Below are 24,087 nucleotides of genomic sequence, written 5' to 3'. Positions count from 1 at the left end.
TCATCTCCTTGCATCAATTCCAAAATAAATGCCTAGTTTGCACACAATGCTAAGCCATGATTTGTTTAGCTAACTATGGTTTATTTGAACACGTGAATCCAGCACGCTGACCATGGTTTGCTTTTGACCAACAAACCATGGTGTAAAGTGTTGTTGGCTTGTTTTAACTGTGGTGTGGTATAATCTCTGAAACCAACAATCTTAGCCATGGTTTGTTTGACCACCAAGTCAGATACTCAGCAAGCTGCAAAGATGTGAGGCAAGAGCATCACAAAAAACAGAACAAGTAATAATAATTAGTATTATTTATACCCTGCTCATCTGGCTGGGTTTCTCTGGCCACTCTGGGTGGCTTCCAGCACATATAAAAGCTTAATAAAACGTCCAATATTTTAAACTTCCTGATACAGGGCTGCCTTCCGAGAGGCTTGTTCTCCAACAAGCTTGGAGAAACAAGGCATGGTGTGTTTGCTCAGCTCTGAGATAATCAAAGGTCTGCTGAACAAACCATAGTTAAACCACAGCTTAGCATTATGTGCAAATGTAGCCAAAGCTGGCAGATCCCAACTCCTTGCATGCTGTGCTCTCCCAGCCTCACAAGTCCTGTCCACTGGCTTCCAAATAGCAGCTGTAGTCATCCCGCCTATTTACCTTTCTTCTCCCTCTCTCCATAGCCACCAATATAGGTTGATTCTTCCTCATCTACCCTCTTACTACGAGCCTGACTTGGTCTTCTGCCTTTTTCTGGGCACATGTTGTGGGCACAAGTCCACAACACTACTTAAAGGTGGCTTCCACTGACAATAACTGGCGAGGAATTGGGTTTTTAAAACTGGCATCCTGTGCTGGGTTCAGTGAGTGGATAGGACTGCAGCCAAGTGAGTTTCACCACAGAAGACACCATTCAGCCACAGTTCATACACAGACATGAGAAAGTGTGAAAAGACTGTCATCCTTGCAAGGAGTAACCAATGCCCACCAGTTTCAATGGCTGTTGACATCGGAGTACGTTCTAATGAGCAAGATAGCACACAGGATACAAAGGAGGAGGAGGAAACCTCCCTGACCATTCCCTCTTAAGTGGATGGCACTGCTCCTCTTAGTATAGCGATGAAGCAGAGCCACACAGAGAAAAGCAAGTAGCTTCAGTAAACCTGAAAGATACTTCAGGTATGCCAAAGGATTTGTTTTTCAAAGGGGGGAAAACAACCAAAATTGAAATATTGTAGCCTGTATGCACACACATGCATGCCCACAAACACACACAAACCAACACACAAATGCCTTAGCAGCATGATAGGAGGGTACAAGTGCAATACCTTAATTGTTAAGAGGCAGGCCTGTAACGGGGGAAGGGAAGTATGAGGCAGGAGATGCATGCCATCAGACATATACTGTAGACCCAAACCTTAATTTTCCCCAAAAGTCTCCCGTACAGCATGGTAAGGTCTACTGAGTGTCCAAATCAGAAGTGTGGTTTAGCTGGTGGGGTGGGAGTTAAAAAACAACAACTAAAACCACACTAACTAACCACATTCTAATCTGCTCTTAAAACCACAAAAGTTGATAAGAGGCCAAACGAGGGCCCAAGTTAGCAGTAAGCAATGTTTTCAAAGCCAGAACATGCAATCAAACTGTTCAACACCTAAGCATTCATTTTTAGGGCTGAAATGCTTTAATCTTGCAGATTAGTTGACTAATAATGATTGTTGAGGGTCAAGTTTAATCAACGGGGCTGTCAATTAAGATTACGTGTTTTATCTTTTGAGACTATTTTGGTTCTGGTGTTACTGAAACAAGGAATGAGATTTAAGATAGCTTCTTTCCTTCTGCAGTAAGAAGTTGTTTTGGTTAGGGATAACATCTATCTGAAGTTTTTTTGCAACTCAATCAATTAATTTACAAGTTAAAAGGTAAATAACGGGTGGCTCCTCTGAATCCTCTCTCCAAGGATGTGGGAGGTGGGGTTATTGGTTTGTTTTGCTTTGTTATTATGTATTTTGTGTTTTCATTTCATATATTTATGTTGTGAACTGCCCTGTGATCTTCGGGTGAAAGGCACTTCATCCGATTTAATATAAATAAATATGTAAACAAATAATCAAGGACAATTATTTCATTGGCTGCCAGTCTTTGAACTTTTTCTATCTTTTAATTAAAGCAGCACTGAACAAATTTTGGGTAATGATATCTTTTTGGAAATATCAATCAAAGTATCATTGGGCGTATCTTGGGATGTAAGATGTGGCAACCATGGCCTTTGGAAGGAGGCTGACGAATCTAAGCACCCTGTTTTATTTATTTTTCCAAAGCACAAAGATCGACTCCGCTGCCAGGAGGCCAGCGACAGGATCCCTCCTCACTGAATCTTCCTGGTGACCCAAATCTAGTCATAGTGGCAGCAACATGCAACAACCGGTGACCCTGGATGGAAATCCACATTCCCCATTAAAGAAGCTTCCAGATATTCAAAGGGGCCCAGAACAGCATTGCAATTAAGATGAACGTCAAGTTGACATCGGTATGGAGATTGTTCCTTTAAGTGCACTCTTAAATCCCACTTTTCACAAGGTAAGAAAAAAACAAACCAAAGAGGGTATGTCAAGTTAATGAGATTTCTTTGGAAGTCATAGGTTTATCTGGAAGAGAACATACATGATGAGTACCTAGGCAGAGAGGCATAACCTCGTTCCACACAGCGTGAAGGCTGAACAGGGTGCAGAATTCAGATATAGGAGGGCCCACAGCTAAGTGATGGAGCATGTGCTTTGGCAATTCTAATTCATTTGGTTTTAAAGCTCAGGAAAGGAACAGTGCTAGAGACCCGGGATGGCAGCAGTACTTCGGAATGGGATGGGTTAACTTGTGGACTTAATGGATGTCATTGGGATTCCAACTCCCATCAGCCCCAGCCAACGCAGCCAATGGTCAGAGGCAGGTGTCCATCAACATCTGGATGGCACCAAATTCCTTGTCCAGGATATATAAATAAGGGTAGATACCAGCATGCAGCAAAGTTAAGCGACATGCCACCCACCGCAGAAAGTGGCAGGATTAGCCAACTGCTGCCTGAGTGCAGCACATCAATTTGCTGCCGAATTGACATGTACAAGAAGCAAAGGAGGTCTGCTGGGAGTGGAGTAAGAAACATTTTCTCTCAGGTACAGGCTAATGCTGCGTCCCTTTCCGAGTTCTCTCTTCTGCTGCCTGTAATTATTGTAGCATGTAAGAGAGAGACATTTTACTATTCCCAACATCTCCAGAGGACTGCATTAAAACACCCCCCATTCCACGGTGCCTCCACATTTGCCGCCACTGCAGCTTCCCCCCCTCCATGAGGAACATAAACAGGATTTACGGCTGGCTGACATTGGGGATGTTCCCGTTGTTGATGTTTTAATTCTTAATGGCAGCGCAGCTGCATTTAAGGTAAGAGGAAAGCAAAGAAGCCACCAAGTATAGCAGTAACCATGGTAACTTCATGGAAGTTAATTTTTTTTAAGGGAGGAAAAAACTTCTTTTTTAAAAAATAAAGATAACGAGGTCCCTGAATCAAGCTTTATGAGCCTCGTTGCTTCAAAGATAGAGACGGAGCTATCTCAGGACTCCTAATTACCTTTGCAACATATTGTAGTGAGGCAGATTATAAACAGAAACACTCCTTCTGCAAACACAACCCCCAGCATGCTGCACAGAGAGCATCCAATGCACAGAGACAAAAGAGGCAGAAAATAAAAGCCACAAAATAAAGTAGGATTTAATACCCCTTTGCTGAAAGCAGAGTAACCTATAAAACTGGTGGCGAGTACAAGAAATTTGCAGCGAGGAGGCCAAGCAAGCCCAGCGACACAACCACGGCTGCCCACTAAGGAGAGAAATGGTTCTCTTTATGTATTATTGATGGAGACTGTCGCAACACAATGGGAATCGGCCCGCGTATTTTCTCCTTGCTATAATGCTGCTTTAACTCACCGCAGCAGACAATGTACTTTAATGCAGATTACCTGCAGAGTATTTCAGCGCAGAACAGCATGCTTCATCCGCATCTGCCGCACAGATAGGTGCACAGCGATACAATGTGACCCTGGAGATAACTACACAAACACACACAGTGTGTGCAATGCAGTGCAGCTACCCACCAGCTAAACCAGAGCAAGTCAGTTTCCAAGATGGTAGCATACCCCTGCGTTGCAAGAGCACTTTAGACAACAGGACTTCTACAACCCTCAAACTAACCTACTAGAAAATTAACCTCTGGTGCCGCAATGTTTTCAGTCCGCAGGGAATTCCACCAGTTGTCCTGCTCTGGGTTACTTTTCTTTCTAAAATCAAATTTTCAAAACATAAACAAGTGAGAATCAGTATACAAATGGAAGAGATGGAGGATAACACTCTGCGTAAGTTGGGTATGGAGAAATCAATTTTGCTTTTCTTCTGTTCTCAAAGACTTGGGAATCTCTTTGCTATATATGACAAATTTGGCACGAGCCAAGAATTTCTGCCCCATCACAGAACAGAAAAATTGGCAGAGGAAAAGCATGTCCTTTAAGTGGTCCCACATTCAACAGAACTTGCATACCTGGCAGTCTGCTCAGATTGCACCACAGAAAACATATACCTGATCAGCAAATAACAGCCAATGTTAGTTGTCCCACATCTGCTGTCAATTACCCCCCCATCATAAAATATATATCCAAAGTTTAAAAGCACATTTAAACACATTTCTAAAGCACATTTCCAGAATTTCATCTATTTTGAAAATAAGTAAATAATGAAAGCAAGACTGATGAACACAGTGCATTCTGTCTTATATTAAGTTTTACTCTTACTCCAATGCGTCACCAGATTGTAAACTGTGAAACTAATGCATTTCTAAACCATACATTATAGAATATTTAGAATATATAGAATATTTCTGTTAAATTACATAATTTTGATCCATGATATTTTTTAAATGGCACAGAGGTCTTCCGCCTCCTATTGTCTGAGATTAGTTTGATATAGGGATGCAGAAGTTCCTATTAGTATTGTGCCTCTTTAAGGTTAATAGTAAGCTGCTTGCCGATTACTCCATATTGCCTTGACTGGGCCAAAAGACAAAGTAATGACCCACACCTACAATCACCCAAGAAACAGTATGCCTTGTATTAATTGTCATTGCTGGCTGGGCTCAACTGGACATTTCTTAGTTTTTCCACTGTATAATGTATTTATTGCTTCCATTGGGGAACCTTCAGACATGCACTAAGCCTATACATTGGCAGTGCCCTGCATTGTGAGACAATCTACGCATGAAGGAGAACTGCATGATGCAGCTTTTCCTGGACTGCACTATTTCCATCTACAAGTTTGTCAGCCAAACAACCTGGAGATTTGAAAAAGCAAAACCCTAGTATGTCTGGGACAATGCCACCCTTGATTCCTTTGCTCCAACAGGCTAGTGTGCTATGTGAAGCAGATTCTTGCATGGTGGAATCTTCCATTATGTGATTCCCCCACCTGCAGTCTCAAGTGGTACAATCCAGAAAAAGCTGTTCCTCATGTTCCTGCTGCATGTATAGATTTGGCTGATAAAGATTCCAGCACAGATGTGGAGCCAATGAGGGAGCAGATTTCACCAGCGAGAAATAGATTTTTTAAAAAAAAAATCCATTCTTCTGCTTGTCTTAAGGAAAGAGAGGAGGTAGAAGCAAAGAGGAGAGAAATAAAAACATCAGACAACTGAGGCGGTGGGCCACCGAATTTCGGTGCTGCACAGGGCGTTGCTGAAATTTCAGACCCCAAGATCTGCCACTGCACGAAGAACACACCAGTTTTCCTTAAGGAGGCTTGGCCCTTTTCCTGAATTGCTTTGGGGTGGAGGGAGGGTTCAACTCTTGCTGCAGTTCTTCATTTCCAAGCGCCCAGAGTGCTTTTTAAAAGAGAAATGTCTAGAAATGCTGGTGAAGCTTCTTTCCTGTTGTGATGATCCAGCCTCTGGCAAGACTGCAGCAGAATCAACTTCTTAAATTTGATTGGTGGTGCTGGGGGATATGTCATCCTCACACCAAAGAGAGCATGGTCACAAAGTGTGACAGAGTTTTGTTAACAAGGCTTCCGGGAATGTAAATAAGCACCCCCTTAAATACAGTTCAAGAAACAGAGTCCAGTTTATTCTATAGCAGGATCTTAGAGGCTTTTCTGTCTTCTGAATACAGTATGCAACTCTTTTAATTGTCCATTGATCAGAAGAGTACAGTGGTACCGCGGGTTAAGAACTTAATTCGTACCGGAGGTCAGTTCTTAACCTGAAACTGTTCTTAACCTGAAGCACCACTTTAGCTAATGGGGCCTCCTGCTGCCGCTGCGCGATTTCTGTTCTCATCCTGAAGCAAAGTTCTTAACCCGAGGTAATATTTCTGGGTTAGCGGAGTCTGTAACCTGAAGTGTATGTAACCCAAGGTGCCACTGTAAATCTGCCTGCTGATTTACTCTTAAGGATTGCTTGTCCTCTGCTTGGTGAGGTTACAAATGTGTAGGCTCACCTGGGTCCACCTGTGATTCAGCAAGCGGAGGTGAGGTTCTGTTTCATCCTCTGGGGTGACTGCAGAGAAGTGATACACAGGCAAGATTTATTGATGCAGCAGGGAAGAGGCAGGGATCTACAATGTGCTTGCAGGAAACTACTACACTATAGCTGCCATCATGAACCGCCTTCCCTCCCCACCAAAACAGAAGCCTAAATTTTACAAAGGAAAAAAAGAAGTGCAGTAAATAGTCAAGCACCCCACCAGTGTGAATTTATCTTAACACATTGAAGAGCTACAGTTTTGCAAAGAACACCACAAGGGATGTTCTTAGCACAACCCACCTACTAAGACTAAAGTTGGCAAAATCTAAGTGCATACACATGGTACAGATGTGGAGATCTCAACAATGTGTGTGTGTGTGCTGTCCTTTATTTTACTTGTAGTACATCTAGTACACACAAGTAAACTCCCTCCCCTCAAAATAAAAAAACAACCAAGAGAGAAAATTGTACAAGGATGGTAACGCAACCAGCTGCTCCAAATGCTTCAGTTTTGTCCCATCTAGCACTATCAGCTAACAAACAACCTATTCAGACTAGTTGTGACTTAGAGGGTTCTAACACAGCTCCCAAGCTAGCAAAGGGGTTTATGTTGCTTTTAACAAGAACAAAAGAAATGTGCAAAGTATTTACCCACAAGCCAAGCTTCAATAGTTTTACTTGTTCATGCAGTCAAAAGAAAGAAGAATAAAAATTGCCCACTTTTTACCTTTAAAATCCTCCGGCGATAGCCAGTGGAGGTGCTTCTGGATTATACACATTCTATCAATCAAATAAGCAGTTAATTATTGTATGGTGCTTAACTATTATTTGCATGGCCCTACAAAAAAATTAATGACCGACAAGTTGGAAGAAAAGCAACAGGAGTAGAAGCTAATAACTAATTGCATACCAACATTGTCAGACTTTTGACTAGTTTTCAGGGCATTCCAAATGCATAATATTAGAAGGGTTCCCACATATTAAAAAATGTTATGTTCTGCTGCTTACAATCTACCAACATGACCTAAATCTTTAAGCAAAGTTACTTTTCATTTTCAGTTGCCAAAAGTAAAACTGACAAATTGATGAAAGGAATAAATTGCTTTGATTAAGCAGAACTCTTGTGCTGTTTTTACAGTGTATGCACAATTTGAATGCTGGTTGTTTGAAATAAGATTTATTTATTTTTAGGAAGCCATCTCTTAAAAATTAAAACTTTAAAATGGAAAAAGAAAAACCCACGGTGGACATTCAGGGTAACTGGGGAGATCCGGATATTTCAAGACTGTCAACAAATGGCAGTTTCTGACCCTCTCTCCGCATAAGTTATAGGCTATCCTCTTGCCTCCCGAAGTAGTTCCTTTTATTGACCCAGATCCTGAAAATACAGATGTATCTCCAAGGCACGTTCATCACTATATGTACACAAACCTGACCCTCTTTAAAAATGTATTAAACATGCAGACCTGGAGGAAATAAGCTTTGCAGAGGTTGTGTCTTTTCCTACATCCCACACCCACAGAACAAGGATATTTTCCTTCTTTTACTCTCCCTCTCTACCTGAACCAACTATGGAGATCTATAGAAGAAGCACAGAAGAAGCTTTGCTGGATCAGGCGTAAATTGAATGTGCTTTTTTTATCCACACTGAATTCCATTCAGTCAAAAGCACATTTTTGATAAAACTTTCATTTTACTCCACAGTCCTCTAAACAGGGAAGGCCAATTTACAAATAGAAGGCCGATATTCTGTGCACATCTGAGGAAACAGTAACCTAAGAAGAATCAGGAGTGCTTGGATTCAGTGAACAGGGTGAAAATGAAGGGGAAGTGTTCTAATCCTTCTTTGCCATTAATACATTGAAATTCCAATTAAAATCTATGAGCCTGTCAACAAAAGCCAGTGTTCTGATTCACACAGCACATAGTTAAACTCTGGAATTTGTTTCAACAAGATGTGGTGATGGCCACAAACTTGAGTGGCTTAAAACTGAGGATTAGACGAATGCATGGAAGATAAAGCTATGAATGGCTACTAATCATGATGGCTATATTCTGTCTCCACGGTTGAAGGCAGCATCCTCCTGAATGCCAATTGCTGGGGATCACAAGTGGGGAGAATGCTGTTAATATTCAGGCCCTGCTTTGGTGCTTCCCATAGGCTGGTTGGCCACTGTGAGAACAGGATACTGGATTAGAAGGGACACTGGTCTGGTGTTAAGGGGCTATATCGTTTCCTTTAGGTCTAGCTGCACCTGATACAGCTCTGGTTTAAGCCAATAAGCTTGGAATAGTTGGTTCAGCACACCTAAACCAGCCCAGTTTGGGTTCACATGGGAAAACAGAATTAGCATCACTCACATTAAAATGATGAATGCTCCCCATCACTTCCAAGTAGATCTGATCCCTGCCAAAGTCAGGGCAACAGGGAAAGGTGCCAAGTTTTCAAAGCTGCAGCTGCGAAGGAGGAATTGTGTGAGCCCGCCAAGCCTTGGAGTGCACTTCCAACCCTTTCTTTGCAGCAGCAGCGACTTAAACTTCCCTATGCCTGGTGTCACTGGATCACCCAAAACAGTCTCACGGGCCAAATCAAGAGGCCTGGTGGGTCTAATTGGGCCAGCAGGTGAGAGATTGCATGGTACTGTTTCTAAGATAATTCGTATCTCCATAATATTGAAAAAACAAAATCCTTTCACTGCATGGTTAAATGTTACCCAGGAGAAAGGACTACAACTCAAGAGTGAATAAAACAGGGGGAGAAATCTTGGATTATTACTCAGTAATGAAAGATCCAATAAGAAGGGTATATGTACAAAGTTTAAATAAAAAGCCCATCCATTCTGGAAACTTGGAGAGTCCTGTACTGCCTGGAATCAAAGATGCTTCAAAGATGCAACCTATCTGTGCCAGAGCTACCTTGTTTTGATTTTTTTAGTACTTTGCATGTGCTGGTTTTCCAGTAAAAGACAGGATTTCAGAAATATTTTTAACAGCTACAAAACAAGACGATCACTTCAGCACGGCTAAGAAACTCTGTAGTGCACAGAAATCCTGTTACCTGCCCCCTTCCTCCACCGTGTTGCTTATCTTTGGCTTGTTACAGCAAATTGCAGCAGTAGAGCAGTAGGCCTCCACCTCACCTGCTGCTTCCCAGCCCTTGAAGATGGAAGAGCACAATAAACCTGACAAATCAAAAAAATCTTCCCAGATATTGTTTGTTTTATGTAACCATTATTCATTCTGGTTGATGCCAATGAATGTACTAGCACATCTGGCTCTCAAAAGAAATAAAAGATAATTCAGCACTGGTAACTTGAATTTTCTTTTCTGTTTCACTTAAACAAAAACTTTCATATAAGGTTTGGTTCTCTTCAAGTTCAAGAAAAACATAATGGCTGGGATGGCTTGTTTTCAGATTAGGACTAAGGTTCAGTAGTGTAATGGATATTATCAGGAATGAAATCAAAACTGAATTACACTGGACAGCAGTGGGAATGTTAAGGACATGTACAACTTGGACAAAGAGAATACTTTCAATAAGTCATTTGAACTCCCCAACACTGCAGAGAGAATCAAAGGGCATTCATGAAAAGAGAACGTACACAGACTGAATATTAAATTGACTGATCTCAGCTAATAAACAGGAGTTTAATCCAGAGAGGACAGAAATGCTTTTGGTCAGTAGGTGAGCTGATCTTGGCTGAGACATACAGCCTGTGCTAGAAGGCCTTGATCGTCTCTTGAAGGAAAATGTCTACAGTTTAGGACAGCGCCTGGACCCAATATTGGTTCAGGAGACAGGGCTGGCCCGCGATGTTTTGCCACTTGAGGCAAAGCCCCCCACCACTGCTGCCTGCTCCTCTGCTGTGGCAGGGGGCACACCCACAGAAGAGTAGGAGGCGGGGGCATGGCAGTGAGTGGTGTGTTCCCTGGGGCCAGATATGCCACCTGAGTCAACCGCCTTGCCTTGCATCATAAGCCCTGTCCAGAGACCTACATGGAGCCGTGGCCAGGAGCGCCTTTACCCAGTTTAATCTGCACCAACTCTAATCTTTCCTGGATCATGTAGATGTGGCCATTGTTACTTGCACCCTGCCACATTTAGGCTGGACTACTGCAATGTGTAGTATTGAATTATGTGTACTTTTGAATTATGGTGCTGGAGGAGACTCTTGAGAGTCCCATGGACTGCAAGAAGATCAAACCTCTCCATTCTTAAGGAAATCAGCCCTGAGTGCTCACTGGACGGACAGATCGTGAAGCTGAGGCTCCAATACTTTGGCCACCTCATGAGAAGGGAAGACTCCCTGGAAAAGACCCTGATGTTGGGAAAGATGGAGGGCACAAGGAGAAGGGGACGACAGAGGACGAGATGGTTGGATAGTGTTCTCGAAGCTACCAGCATGAGTTTGACCAAACTGCGGGAGGCAGTGGAAGACAGAAGTGCCTGGCGTGCTCTGGTCCATGGGGTCACGAAGAGTCGGACATGACTAAACGACTAAACAACAACAACAGCAATGTGTACTGTACTTCATGTTGGATTGCCCTTGCAGGATGTCTGGAAAACTCTAGTTAGTGAACAAGAGTGGCTAGGGCAGTTTCTGGCATCTGCTTTTCAGAACATCTGAACTGGGAGTGGCCAGGCAGACTCTGGACCAATGTCTGGGCGCAGTGGTAGGCTGGATAAGAGCCAGTAAACTGAGCTTAAACCCTGGAAAGACAGAGGCCCTGTGGGTGCATGGTTCCTGTGTTCAGGAGATAATCAGTTACATGTTTTGGATGGGGTTGCACTCCCTCTGAAGGAACATGTATGTGATTTTGGGGTACTCCTGGACCCATCTTTGTCACTTGAGGCAGAGGTGACCTCTGTGGTTAGGAATGTCTTTTACCAGCTTCAGTTGGTAAGACAGTTACTACCATTCCTGGACCAAGATACTTTGGAACTGGTAACCTCAAGAATGGATTACTTCTGTGCAATCCACATGGGTTTCCCGGTCATAAACTGGAAGCTGCAGCTGGTTCAGACTGCAGCAGCTAGGTTGTTGACTGCAGCATCCTATCAACATCATAGAACACCTCTACTGAGGGAACTGCACTGGCTGCCAATATGCTACCAGCTGTAGTTCAAGGTTTTGGCTTTGGCATTTTAATTCCTAAAGAACATCGAACCAGTTACAGTGCTCAATACATCCCCTGTCCAGCCACTGTGCTCTTCAGATGAGGATACTGCTGTGAATACCACGTGCCCTAGAGATGTGCTCAGCTTGTACTAGGAACTGGGCTTTTAGGGTTTCAGCTCCAGCCCCCTGGAATCGGATACCAGGTAAAATTAGGCACCTAGCATCATGATGTTTAGGCACCTGCTAAAGATGTTTTCATTTCAGATGACTCCCCCTGTCATTTGTGGAAAATTAATTGCTATCTGTGGGAATGATTTTATTGGTTTTAGAGCTTGTAGGAATGGTTTTAACTGTTTTTAGAACTTTAGTTCCTTGTATGTTCTCTTATGTGTATCTTGTTGTATACCACTTTTATGGCTTTACATAAGAACATAGTAAGCTGCCTTATACTGAGTCACACCATTGATTCATCTGGTTCATTATTGCCTCCGCTGACTAGCAGTAGGTCTTCAGAGTTTCAGGCAGGGTTTCTCCCAGCCCTACCTGGAGATGCCAGAGATTAAACCTGGGACCGTCTGCATGCAAAGCAGATGCTCTACCACTAACAGCCCTTCTCCTTTAGTTTCTGGAGGTTTAAAGAACAGTACAGGGAAGCCTTCCAGCAGCCACGTGCCACATTTGGGCTCCAAAGCACAGCATCACCAGACATCATAGTGACATCAGGTGATTGACAGGTAGGTGCCCCCACTCACATGTCAAATTTGGCTCATCAGGGTAAGGAGATAAGAATCTGGCCCACTGGCCAGGGAAGATTCCCCACTACTGCTACCAACACTGCTTAGGCTCTGACTGGGCATTGAAAACCAGCCCCCTCTTTTTCTCATCTTTTTTTTTACACTTGCCCTAGATGTTTTACAAGAGCGAATTATTTACTGTATCCCAGCTACATGATATACTATAAAAATGCTCCGATAAATTAAGGAGTTCCCTACATGCACTTTTTATTATCTCAAGTAACCTTCAAAAGGCATTTATCTGCCATCAGCTGGTATGTTTTGAAAAATTGTGATGACAAACTAATTTAGCAAATGCGTGCACTTAAAAAATCTGCATTTACAGACTGAATGAGTAAATGCAGCCCATGGGACTAGATAAACTACCTTGAAAGCAAAAACAAACAAAAAAACCCAACAAATCTTCAGTTGGCACTTATTTATCTAATCCCTAGGTGTCTCACCAGTCCAGCCCAGATTAAACTGGACTCCAGTCTTACAGTCCCACTGAGTTATTGCAGATTCCTCTGCAGACTGAGAAAGCCAGACAGGGCCTGGCAACACAATCTGGAGAGCAACCTGCAGTCTACAGGCATCTTATCACACTATTACCTGCCAATCTGTCTTGGTGACAGCAGAGCAATGCTGGTAAAACACTGGCCAATGGTGGAGCATTCGCTGTTCTGAATCTGCTGGCTAGCACACTGATCTGTGTTGTCTTACCTGCCAGCCCAATTTGAAGCAACAGCTGCAAACAACTGCAGTAGCAACTTCAAAACTTTACAAATGCACATAAGCTACCCAGACTGCCTCAGGATGCAATTATTTGATGCTGATAGGTAAAGGGTAAAGGGGATCCCTGACCATTAGGTCCAGTAGCGGACGCCTCTCTGGGGTTGCAGTGCTCATCTCGCTTTACTGGCTGAGGGAGCCAGCATACAGCTTCCGGGTCATGTGGCCAGAATGACTAAGCCACTTCTGGCGAACCAGAGCAGTGCACGGAAATGCCGTTTACCTTCCCACCGCAGCGGTACCTATTTATCTACTTGCACTTTGTGCTTTCAAACTGCTAGGTTGGCAGGATCTGATGCTGATAAGGATGAACAATTCAACCTCATTCCTGATAGGGACAGAGAACTACAAAATAATTCCAAAGAACTATCAGAGCTTGGATGTGCACCAAAGAATATTTCTCCAAGACAATCGGAACAGCACCCCTGATCCAACACTTCTCTGATGAAAACAGGGACATCCTAGTCCAATAATATTAATAATATTTATACCCCGCCCACTTTAACCGGGTTGCTCCAGCCATTCTGGGTGGCTTCCAACATATATAAAACATAATAAAATATTAAACATTAAAAAACTTTCCTATACATGGCTGCCTTCAGATGTCTTCTAAAGGTTGTATAGTTACTTTTCTTCTTGGCCCGGGGGTCACATAACTCCATACCCTCCAACATTTCTCCAATGAAAATAGGGATGTCCTAAGGAAAGGCAGGACATTCTGGGATCAAATCAGAAACTGAGACAGCTTCTGTAAATCCGGGACTGTCCCTAGTAAATAGGGAGACTTGGAGGGTCTGCAGCAGCACCTATAGTTTTATGACTATCCACATATAATGGAGCAGCCCTGTTTGCTCTATTTTCCTACCTCTGCTGTCTTCTCCAAGCCCCATACAAATTCAGTGTGATGAAATTGACTAGGGCACATTGCAAGCAACTTCAGAACTAGTGAATTTCACTTCAAAGGAAAACTGCATTTCTCTTATTTTTAAAGGCTAACTAGGCTGCGATTCTGATGCCTAAAGCCACTTACCTGGGCATAAGCACCACTGAACTTAGCAGGACTTACTTCTAAGTAGACATAGTTAGGACTAAACTGTTATTAATAATGGACATATTCTTTGTAACCTGCTTTGAGGGGTTTTTTATAAAAAAAACAATTAAGCAGTGTATAAATTTTATGAAATTAAATAAATATGTACCAATTATTTCACCACAAACGAAAATAAAATTTACCATATTTTTTGCTCTATAAGACTCACTTTTTCCCTCCTAAAAAGTAAGGGGAAATGTGTGTGCGTATGGAGCGAATGCAGGCTGCACAGCTATCCCAGAAGCCAGAACAGCAAGAGGGATTGCTGCTTTCACTGCACAGTGATCCCTCTTGCTGTTCTGGCTTCTGAGATTCAGAATATTTTTTTTCTTGTTTTCCTCCTCCAAAAACTAGGTGCAACTTGTGGTCTGGTGTGTCTTATAGAGCGAAAAATACGGTGATTAAAAAAAACCTTGGGAAAAAATTCCTAAAAGTGTTCCGGCTAATTTGGGGTGCAGGGGAGAGAAGGGAGAAAGGTGCTACTCCAATCAATCAATCAATCAATCAATCAAAGGCACTACTTACATAATTGACAAACCAATATGCGGAAGACCTGCAGTGTCATGAGAAAAGGGCAGCAGGCAGAGGAGAACTTGAATTGTGCCCTTTGAGCATTAAAGCTAAATGCTAGAAGAACCCCCTTGAGGGTTGACAAGTGTTTGCTTTTAACACTGGAGAGGAGCAATTGATTTTTGAGACAAGGCTGCTTGGCCATCCCTCCTTGCTGTGGATTTCACAAGACAGACCTTGAAGCATTAACAAAAACCTGCAACGCCTGTTTGACCAAACACTGTGGCAGAACAAAACGAAAATGACTGCATATGCCATGGGTGTATATAACTCCTCTACTCAACACCTCCAAGTCTCTGAAAAACTTTTTATCTCCACACAGCCCTCCGGAATCAATCAATTATTATCACCTTAACTCACCTTCACCGCTGATTTATGTGCAAATCGGAAAGTATCAGAAGCTCAAGGAAGTTGAAAGAGTTAGCCAAGGAACTCACCTCTTTCATTTGAGGCAAATGCTTGTGTAAACAATATCAGTTTTTCCATCTCCAATTTATGGATGTGGTTACAGTACAAAGTCCCTTTCAAACACAAGTGGTCCATGTATGTCCCAAGGCAGAAAGCAAAAGGGGCAATGTGGTTAGAACACGCTGGAGTTCCTTTTTCATGTAGACAGGCTGTCTCAGAGAACCTCCAGATCAATAGCACTGTAAACAAGCACCCATTTAGGAGCAAATCTAGTTTTCACCTCGCCATTAGGATAAAGCCGCAACTGCCTTAAAACAACAGCTGTTATCACATTGGAAACACTTCTCAGGGAGCTGGAAGAACTCGTTGCCATTGCACAATTTATAATAACAATAATAATGAAAAGCTCAAGGCCGCACAGAGTTATTTTGTCATTTATGCACAATGCCATTAAGCATCCATTTTGCACAGCTACCATGTACAAGAGAGTGCCTTGCCAATCACGCTCTTTCGATTCCCTCTGTTCTCCTGGTTCCATTTACCATTGGGCACACTTGAGGCAACCACCCACTGCGGATGGAAACAGACAGACACATACCCTGTTTTGATTCTCACGCTTCCTTAAGACAGGATAAGCCTGCAACCGCATTTTATGCAGCCCCAAACCCTAATGGTCATGTTTTTGACAGAATCAGGTGTCTGGTAAATAGCAAGGAGAGGACTTATTGAGGGTGGAAACAGTGAACAGCAGCCAGGAGGTTAAGCACCCTTTCCCTTGTTTGCTGCTTCTCCATTGCAATTCTCTCCCTCCTGAGGCACTTTTTTGGGAAGTAGTGGCCACACCTGGGCATCAGAATACAAGGTGGCCACAAAACACATAGTATTTTTGCCCCATCTAAGCCATATGGATGCAGAATGTAGTGAAGAGATAGAAACATGTAGATTATACACAGAGAAAAATCTATCCTACTTAAAACATGTGAGCAAGGTCAAGCCAGCTCTGATGGTCCTTCATGCCCATAAAAACAATTTCCTATTTTAATTTTAGCCTCTGTGGAGTCAGTGACACCAAGGACACTCCTCCTGTGTTTTTACAGTAGCCAACAGGGATCTGGTTACTGAGTGGGGCTTGTAAGGACCGTAACAAACAATAAAAGCTGAAAATTAAGCTACTTCTTTCCAATTCTGCACCTGAGACCCACACAACTGAGCATCCCAGAATGATAGAAGAATTACCAGCCACAACAGCTGCTCAAGACACAGTCTTCAAGTTGGGACTTCTTAGAATCACAGAATTGTAAAGTTGGAAGGGACCCTGAGGGCAACCCTAGTCCAAGTCCCTGCAATGCAGGAATCTCAACATGCAGTTCCCCCATGCAATATGAAACCATACCAGACTCTGCTTAGCTTTGCAAATGTGCTAGTAGTTTTATCGAACACCTATAGAACCTCCAGTAAGAGTGCCAACGTTTTGGAATCATGATATAATAATAGGTGCCAAGCCAATGTACAAACTTTTTCTAAGATTCTTTTCAATAAAGGAAAGAGCTAAAAATCAAGGAAGCCATTTTCGCATTGTGCGTGAGATTTCTGAAGGCAAATATCCCAAGTGGAAAGATTCTCTACTATGTCAGATATGGGTCATTTCCAGCTTCCTTCCAGTCCTTAGAAAGCATTCTTAAAAAATGGGGCACGCAATGGGCTTTTAAACATTTGACAAAGAAAATTCCATTGCAAGGATATGAAGAACTTTAATTTCATCTCAAACCTGTATTTACTCAGCATTAAGTTCCTTAATTTCAGCAGTACTTACTTCTGCATAAAGGTGCTTAGGACTGCAGCACTGAGCTTGTGTAGCCCTGCAAAAACCTGGGATTTACAAGTGTTTTTGCTTAATTTTCCCTTCAGGGACTATAGCCCAGAGAGAGAGAGAGAGACTCATTACTTGGTATGAAAGGCTATCATTTGGCTTTCAATTTACGACTTCTAGGTTTCTTCTCAATATACTGTACTGTAAACTTTGCTCCTTAAGAATGACACAAACTGTTCCTTAGACCCCTAAGCAGGGAGAGCACATCCTTTTTCGCCGCTTGAGGTGAAATGAGATTTGCCACCCTGTCCTGATACCACCACACCTGTCCCTGCCACCACCACTACCTGCTCTGCCACTGCCGCATCTGCCACCTCCACGCGCCCTTCTGCATCTGCTGCTGGCAGAGAAACAGTGCTGCCATTGGCGCTGATTTCAGGCAGGAGCATGCCAATTTCAGGTGAGAGCTTGTCCAAAACAGACACGATCTTGCCTGAAATTGGTGCTGATGGTGCTGCTGCTTCTCCACTGCTGATGAAGGTAGCAGGGCAGGCAGGGCACCCATGAGAGTGCTGCCTGAGGCAGCAGCCTCACCTTGCCCCTGCCTAATGGCTGGGCCAGCTCTGCCCCCAAGACCACTAACAATCTTCATAGCTTTTTCCCTCCACCATCCCTCCTTAGGAAACCCTGCCCTACAGGAACACCTCCTGTCTGGCATGGGGGGGGGGAGAGAGCTTGACGTACCCATTCAAGCCTTAGCTCAGTAATGATGTCCCTCCAGTCTTCATCACTGGAGGTCTTTGGCAAGTCACTATCATCCTCAGTCCCCAATCCACACAAACCAATACATAACACAATGTAGTAAAAATATCCACTCCCGTGCATAATTGTTGTAAAGGTTACGGAGGACGAATGAAAAGCAATTATATACAAATAGTAACGGTATTTTTTATTGCTCAAAAACTTAAGTGAAAAATTACAGACCAACTCTTATTTTATATTAGCCTGGTTCAACTTTATAGGCTCAAGTATAACAGCCATAAATTAAGGCTCTCTTTCAACCTTCTCAGTCCCAAGAACAAGAAAAGCCCTGACATTTCTTGCACAGGGGAATAGATGCAGGCCTCAAGCATGATCACCAAGCACACAGACACAACTCAAACTTTCCCCACCTGACCGTACACTCAACACACAGAGTGACAGACAGTGCATAGTAGCAGTCAGGGTTCTGCAACACACAATGAGGATCCATGAATGCTATACAACAGTATTTTAATTGTTAGAGTGACTTTTATTGCACTGAACCTTTCAGAATTTTGTCTATATGCCATTAAATGTTTGAGATTGGACAGTGCATGGTATCACTGCAAGCACAGGGAATGAAGCTTTTGGTATGCAAGAACTTGTTGTTATTCCCAGGACCATTTCTCACATTTTCTGCCTTGTGCTAAATAATCACAATGTGGTCTGAAGGTTCCTTGTGAGCATATTGAAAATGGCTGGGGTGGGGTGAGGGAACTTTTCCTTAGTCTCTTCCACTGCAGTGGAGGTGTTTATTGGGACAAGTGCTGCCTGCCTCAGACTATAGCCTCTAAAGAACAGTAAGTCTCCCGTTGCAATTATAACATCATATACTATTCCCCTAGCACAAAACAAAGACACTATCCTGAAAACCACTTTGAAAAATCAAAACCGACAGTGAAATTACCTTATAAAAATCTAAAACCAGGAAACTGGACTCTTCTAAACCAAATATTATGCAATTGGTTGACTTTTCTTCTTTGCCTCAAGATCTGTTTTCTGGAGAAATGAGGCAGTAGGCATGCATTCGGAAGATGGTGGGCTCTCCTCCTTTGGAGGTTTTTACAGAGGTTGGATTGCCATCTTTCAGGGTTACTGTGGTTACTGCATTGCAGGGGGTTTGGACTAGGTGGCCCTTGGAGTCCCTTCCAACTGTACGATTCTATCCTAGTTTGGGAAGGAGTCAGGTGTGGGAGTCTTATTGAGATGCAGGCAGCTTCACCAAAACCAATCCCTTAAGGCAGAAATTTCACCCTGCTCACGACTGAACAGGAACACCACCTTGGAACCCCATGAGTTAAGATGTCACCACTTCAAAATCTGACGAGCATCTTTTTGCCATTTGCAAACTCTACCAGTTGGAACAGAGCGAAAATGCCACATTCCAAAGGCGAATGTGTTTCCCTACTAGGAGGCACACTGGTTCAGATTTACATGAAAGCAAAGCCCACACCATCACAACACCATGCATACAGTCTCATTTCACTGTAAAACAGCAATACACAGGACCACAGAAATTCTGGTATGTACGTATTCTCTGTAACACAGCAGGTTTTGATGTTGTTGGTTTTAATGCAAAGGGTATTTCACTTTTCCTCCCTCAAATCCAACCTAAGCTTACTTATGCCAGACTTTTGTTTAGAATAAAACGTTTGAGAATCGCCACTGGTCTCCAACAGAAGATGAAAGTTAAGGTGCAAATAGTAACGGTTGTTTTACAGCCCTCACTTGACCCTTGCCACTGCAGAGCCTGCCACATATATCCTTTTCTCTTCCTCCTGCAGTCGCACAACAGGCTCCAAGGAGAACAGAAGAACTGAAAGGAGGAAGAAAGGAAGACTTATACATCCCAAATACACATTTGAGCTGGCATATATACTCCTTACCCTTTCCTTCCTTTTAATCAGCCTACCCTTCATTCAGCTCTTTTCTTTACAATTTGCATTCACCTAGAGGGGTTGGTTTTAATTAGTGTTAATGGGAATATTACAATAGGACCTAATTAAGATCTCCGTTAAAAATCCAAAATGCAAACATAATTTGGCGTGGGTGGGTTGCAGACTGGGGGGGGGGATGATGCAAATTTCATAGCTTACAAGACGTAATTATTAATGGGTCTATTCAATTAAACAACACCTATTCTGGCATTATTTAAAACTGAAACGGCGGGAAAGGACAAAACTTCATCCCAGCATATTCTAGTATGAAGTGTCTGCTGTTTAGGAAAAAAACAATAATAGTTACAAACTATGAGGACACTTACATCTGTTGCCATTATTTTGCCAAGAAGTTATTTATTCATCCATCAGCACCAGCAAAATGCTGTATATAACTTCACCCACGCATAAGTTTCATAAGTGTATGGCTTTGTGTGTCTAGATGCAGAAGAAACTGATCAGAAACCTTCCAATGGCACCATAAAGCGTTTCCTGGCCCCCTACCTGAGGCAATCTGCACACACCCTCATCAGCTTTGGAGAAAATGCCTATCGTGCCCCTATCAATAAAGCAGTTACTGTGCAGCATTACAGCCCTGATCTTGCTTCACCAAGAACACAGAGGGACAGGCCACTGCTATTCCAAATTTATTAGTTCTCGGTTACCAACCTAAAGACACCCATAGCACACTCAGGTGTGCACACACCACTGAGCCAGCCCCCCTAGTTCATGTGGTTGATGGGAACAGGCTGCCAGTCTACACTGTCTGAACAGTTTGCACTGCCAACCCCAGTCTCAGCGGGAAAAGGTGGCTCTTTTCATCCCAAGTCACATCCTATGCTTCTAATTTTGTGCTCCAGGGCCAATCCAGAAGCATAGGCCCCGACTGTACCATTTTACTGTGACCCCTAAACTAGGATAAACTAGGAAGTCCAAGGCTAGGCTGGAATTTTGAATGCAGACCCATTGCCTCATTCCTCCAAATCACACTACAGTTCATCTCCAAGCCAGACCCCCAACTGCAGCCCGCCCATCCCCTTCCCCGCAGTATCAGCTGGTCTTGAGTTTCTTTTGGCTGGTTCTGTAACTGAGGGGTTTTCCTCCCACCCACCCCACACAAACCATGGGGGGGGGGGGAGAAGCAGTTTAAAGACAATGCTGCCCCTTAGTCTATTCTCCTTTCTCCAGAGCATACTCACACGCTACATCTAACAAAGCCAAAAGAACAGAGCCAGCCAACTGCTGTATAAATATCAAATCTGTAAAAGGTGGAAGGAGGAGGGGGAGAGGAGAGAGACAAAAGGCAAGGTATGAATTGGCACAATACTGTAATCTTCAACCACAGCTGGTATTTGGCTTTGCGGCTTGGCGCTTGCTAAAGTTATCTCCCATTTCCCCTGGAGCTAGTTTGCTCCAGACTGCTTCCATAATGATTTCTAAGGGAAGCTCTCATTGCGAGCTCCCTGCTGAGGTGTAATAATGTGTGTGTGATAACACAAGGGGAAAGGGGGTTGGGGGTTGGAAAGGCACCGCTAGGTTATAAATCCCCTCTCCCCTTCTCGTCTCTGGCAATTCAGCCTGGGATGGTGTTGCAGATCTGTTCAGGGAGCTTAGCTCGGTATTGTTATTCTGCACAGCAACCCAACTTCTCTATGAAGGCTGCAGAAGAAACAATAAAGAGAGGGATTTTGCTCTGCGCTACCCCCACCCGCCACTCTTAGCCGAGCTTGCAACCGAGGAGGTGGGCAAAGCCAGCGGCACTACGATCCCCAAATGTCACTAGTTTCAACCTCGAACCTTTAAATAAGAAAGTTTAAGCACTCATCCGGCTTCACTAAAACAGGCTCCTCCACCCCACACTTAACACTCCCAGCATCTCTTCCCCACGCCGCCGCCACCCCCCGGGCGAATTAAACCCAGGTCAATCTTCTCTTCCCCACAGCCAAAAACAGGAAGGATCTACAAGTTACCATCGACCAGATTTTCCAGCACCCACAGCACCAGCCCACGCATGTTTACTCAGAAGTAAATCCCGCCGAGTTCACGGGCACTTGCTCCCAAGCGCACCTAGGAGTTTTCCAGAGCGGAGGATCATCACACTGCAGGGACGCGAGGTCAAGTGTCGTGTCACCCTGGAACTAGAAATGCGCCACTCCACTCTGGGAATCTCTCTGCGCGCCCCACCGCGGAGCGAGGGGGCGGCGAGCGGAGGGGGGAGGGCAACTGCTGCTGCTGTGGGGTGGTGGGGGTCGTAGAGGAGACCTCGCCAACACGCCAGAAGAAACGGCAGAAGAGAGATTAAGCGCCACCATCCCATCCCCCCACACCCCTCGAAGCGCGCACGCTGCTCGCCATTATTGGGGGGAGGATTAGCCAAGTGTCTCCGCGCCTCCCCCGCAAGGAATGAATCATCTGCCAGAGTCAGGCTTCGAAGCGGCCCCACATACCACCGACGGGAGGGAGAACTGGCAGCGGCACCCCCGCCCCCACCCCCTCCAAACCCCGCGCCTCACAGCTCTCGCGCGCCGGCTGCGCCTTCAGCCAGGCTTTTCCCTGACACCACGGGGATTTCCCACCCCCCACCACCCCAGCTCGCCTCGTGCGCGCGCCTCCGTCCCCTCCCCTCTCCGGACTGCCCCTGAGGAGAGGGGGAAGACCCAGGCCAGAGACCCCCTTTCCCGCGCAAAAGCCCCCAAAGAGCGCGAGAGAGGGAAGAAAAAGGAAAAAAGAAAGGAAAAAAACCGCGGTGAGGGAAGGCGAGCCCGGGCGACAGGCGGCGCCCGGGCAGCTCTGGCGGGTGACTCACGCTTCTCTCTCAGTGGTCCCTGCGGCGGGGGCAGGCGAGTGCAGGAGCCCCGGGTCCCTTCGCCACGAGCGACATCCCCGGGGCAGCCCGGTGGCAGGAGGACGACGGAGGAGGAGGAGGAAAAGGAGGCGGCTGGACGCGCCGAGCGAGGAGAGGAAGGACTCGGAAGAGGAGGCTCTTGTGCGCCCGGCTCCGGCTTGGCAGGCTGGCAGAGCACGCGGCTGCGCCCGAGCCGCCTGTAGCCCCGAGCGAGCGAGCGAAGAAGGGAGCGCGCGAACCCGCCCCCGTCGCGGGGGAGGGGGAGCCCCGAAGAGGCCACGTGCGGCAGCACCTGCGCCCGCGCCCGCGCCCGCGCCCGCCCCTCCCCCTACCAACACCCCCCCTGCCGCGCTGCGCAGGGAGGGAAAGGCTCGCAGAGCAAGCGCCTCTCCCCCCCCCCCGGTCTGTCTGTCCGTCCACCTTCCCCAAAGCCTGAGTTTCCGACAAGTCCCAACAGTCTGCCAGGGGCCAAGCCGTTCGTATGCTTGGGCAACCCGCACCCCCCAATCTAAGCCTGCCCCAGTTGTCTGAGGGCAAGCTGTAGGGAAGGAACGGCACTCTGCACGTGCTCAAGGGTGCTTTCGCCATCCTCTCGCCCTGACACCAGGGGGCTGAACTCTCTGGTGCGCTCGGAGCTCTCCCTTCTCCACCCCTGCCTCAAATAACTGCTCCAGCCCCAGCTGACTGGCATTCCTCTCCCCCAAAGGCATCTCATCCTTCCCTCCGGAGCCTTCTTCCTTCTGAAACTTCCCCACCAAACAGCTGCATCCCAAAGGTATCCCTGCACATCAAGCCCATGCGCTTTGCCTCTCTCACCCACAAGTTCCCCCAAACCACCTTAGGGTCACACCACTTTGTAATGCCCCTCTCTGTCCTCGAGGCAGCCAGCAGCACCTCCCCACCTGCAGGATGCTTAGCAGCAGGTAGTGCTTTCCTCTGGATTTCTAAAACTTGGAAGCAGCTCTTCTCACAAGCAGCAGCCTACAGAGCAATGTGGCCAGCTGCACTCGCCCTACATGTCTCTCCAGCATAACTGTTCCTTGCAAGTTGCTGCCTACCAGCAGTGCCGAACTCCAGGGGAAGGACTTCTGCAATCTTTCATAATATGGTGCCCTGTGCAAGGCCAAAATATGGCACCCCGAAATGCGTCTTGTCAATTATGTGTCTTCTCGATTTTGCGCCCCCTCAGCTTGACACCCTGTGCGGAGGAACCACCCACACTGCCCTAGATCCAGTGCTGCTAACTCCCTGCTTCTTCACACCCATTGGAGCCACACATATACACAATATTTTGCCCTGCCTTCTGCCCTAACTCTAAGACGAGTGCCTTTTCTCTGTTCCCTCCTTGTTGGAGGGGAAGCTGGTGGCAACTAGAGAGGGGATCATTTTGG

General features: G+C 45.1%; 1 protein-coding gene across 2 annotated transcripts in view; it reads right to left on the bottom strand.

Annotated features, from left to right (window-relative positions):
- RBFOX3 (RNA binding fox-1 homolog 3) overlaps window positions 1–22,945 on the bottom strand; it is a 347,425-nt gene extending 324,480 nt beyond the window's left edge. The window contains exon 1 of one of the 2 annotated variants that reach the window (XM_053375575.1): window positions 22,658–22,945. The gene's annotated coding sequence lies outside the window, so the exon portion shown is untranslated. The remainder of the gene's footprint in view (window positions 1–22,657) is intronic. The other variant, XM_053375574.1, reaches the window with a different exon arrangement.
- Between the last annotated feature and the right edge of the window lie 1,142 nt (window positions 22,946–24,087).

This window comes from Podarcis raffonei, chromosome 2 (assembly GCF_027172205.1).
Source record: "Podarcis raffonei isolate rPodRaf1 chromosome 2, rPodRaf1.pri, whole genome shotgun sequence".
NCBI lineage: Eukaryota > Metazoa > Chordata > Lepidosauria > Squamata > Lacertidae > Podarcis > Podarcis raffonei.
The sequence above is the reverse complement of the archived record's forward strand: the minus strand, read 5'-3'. Positions and strand labels throughout refer to the sequence as shown.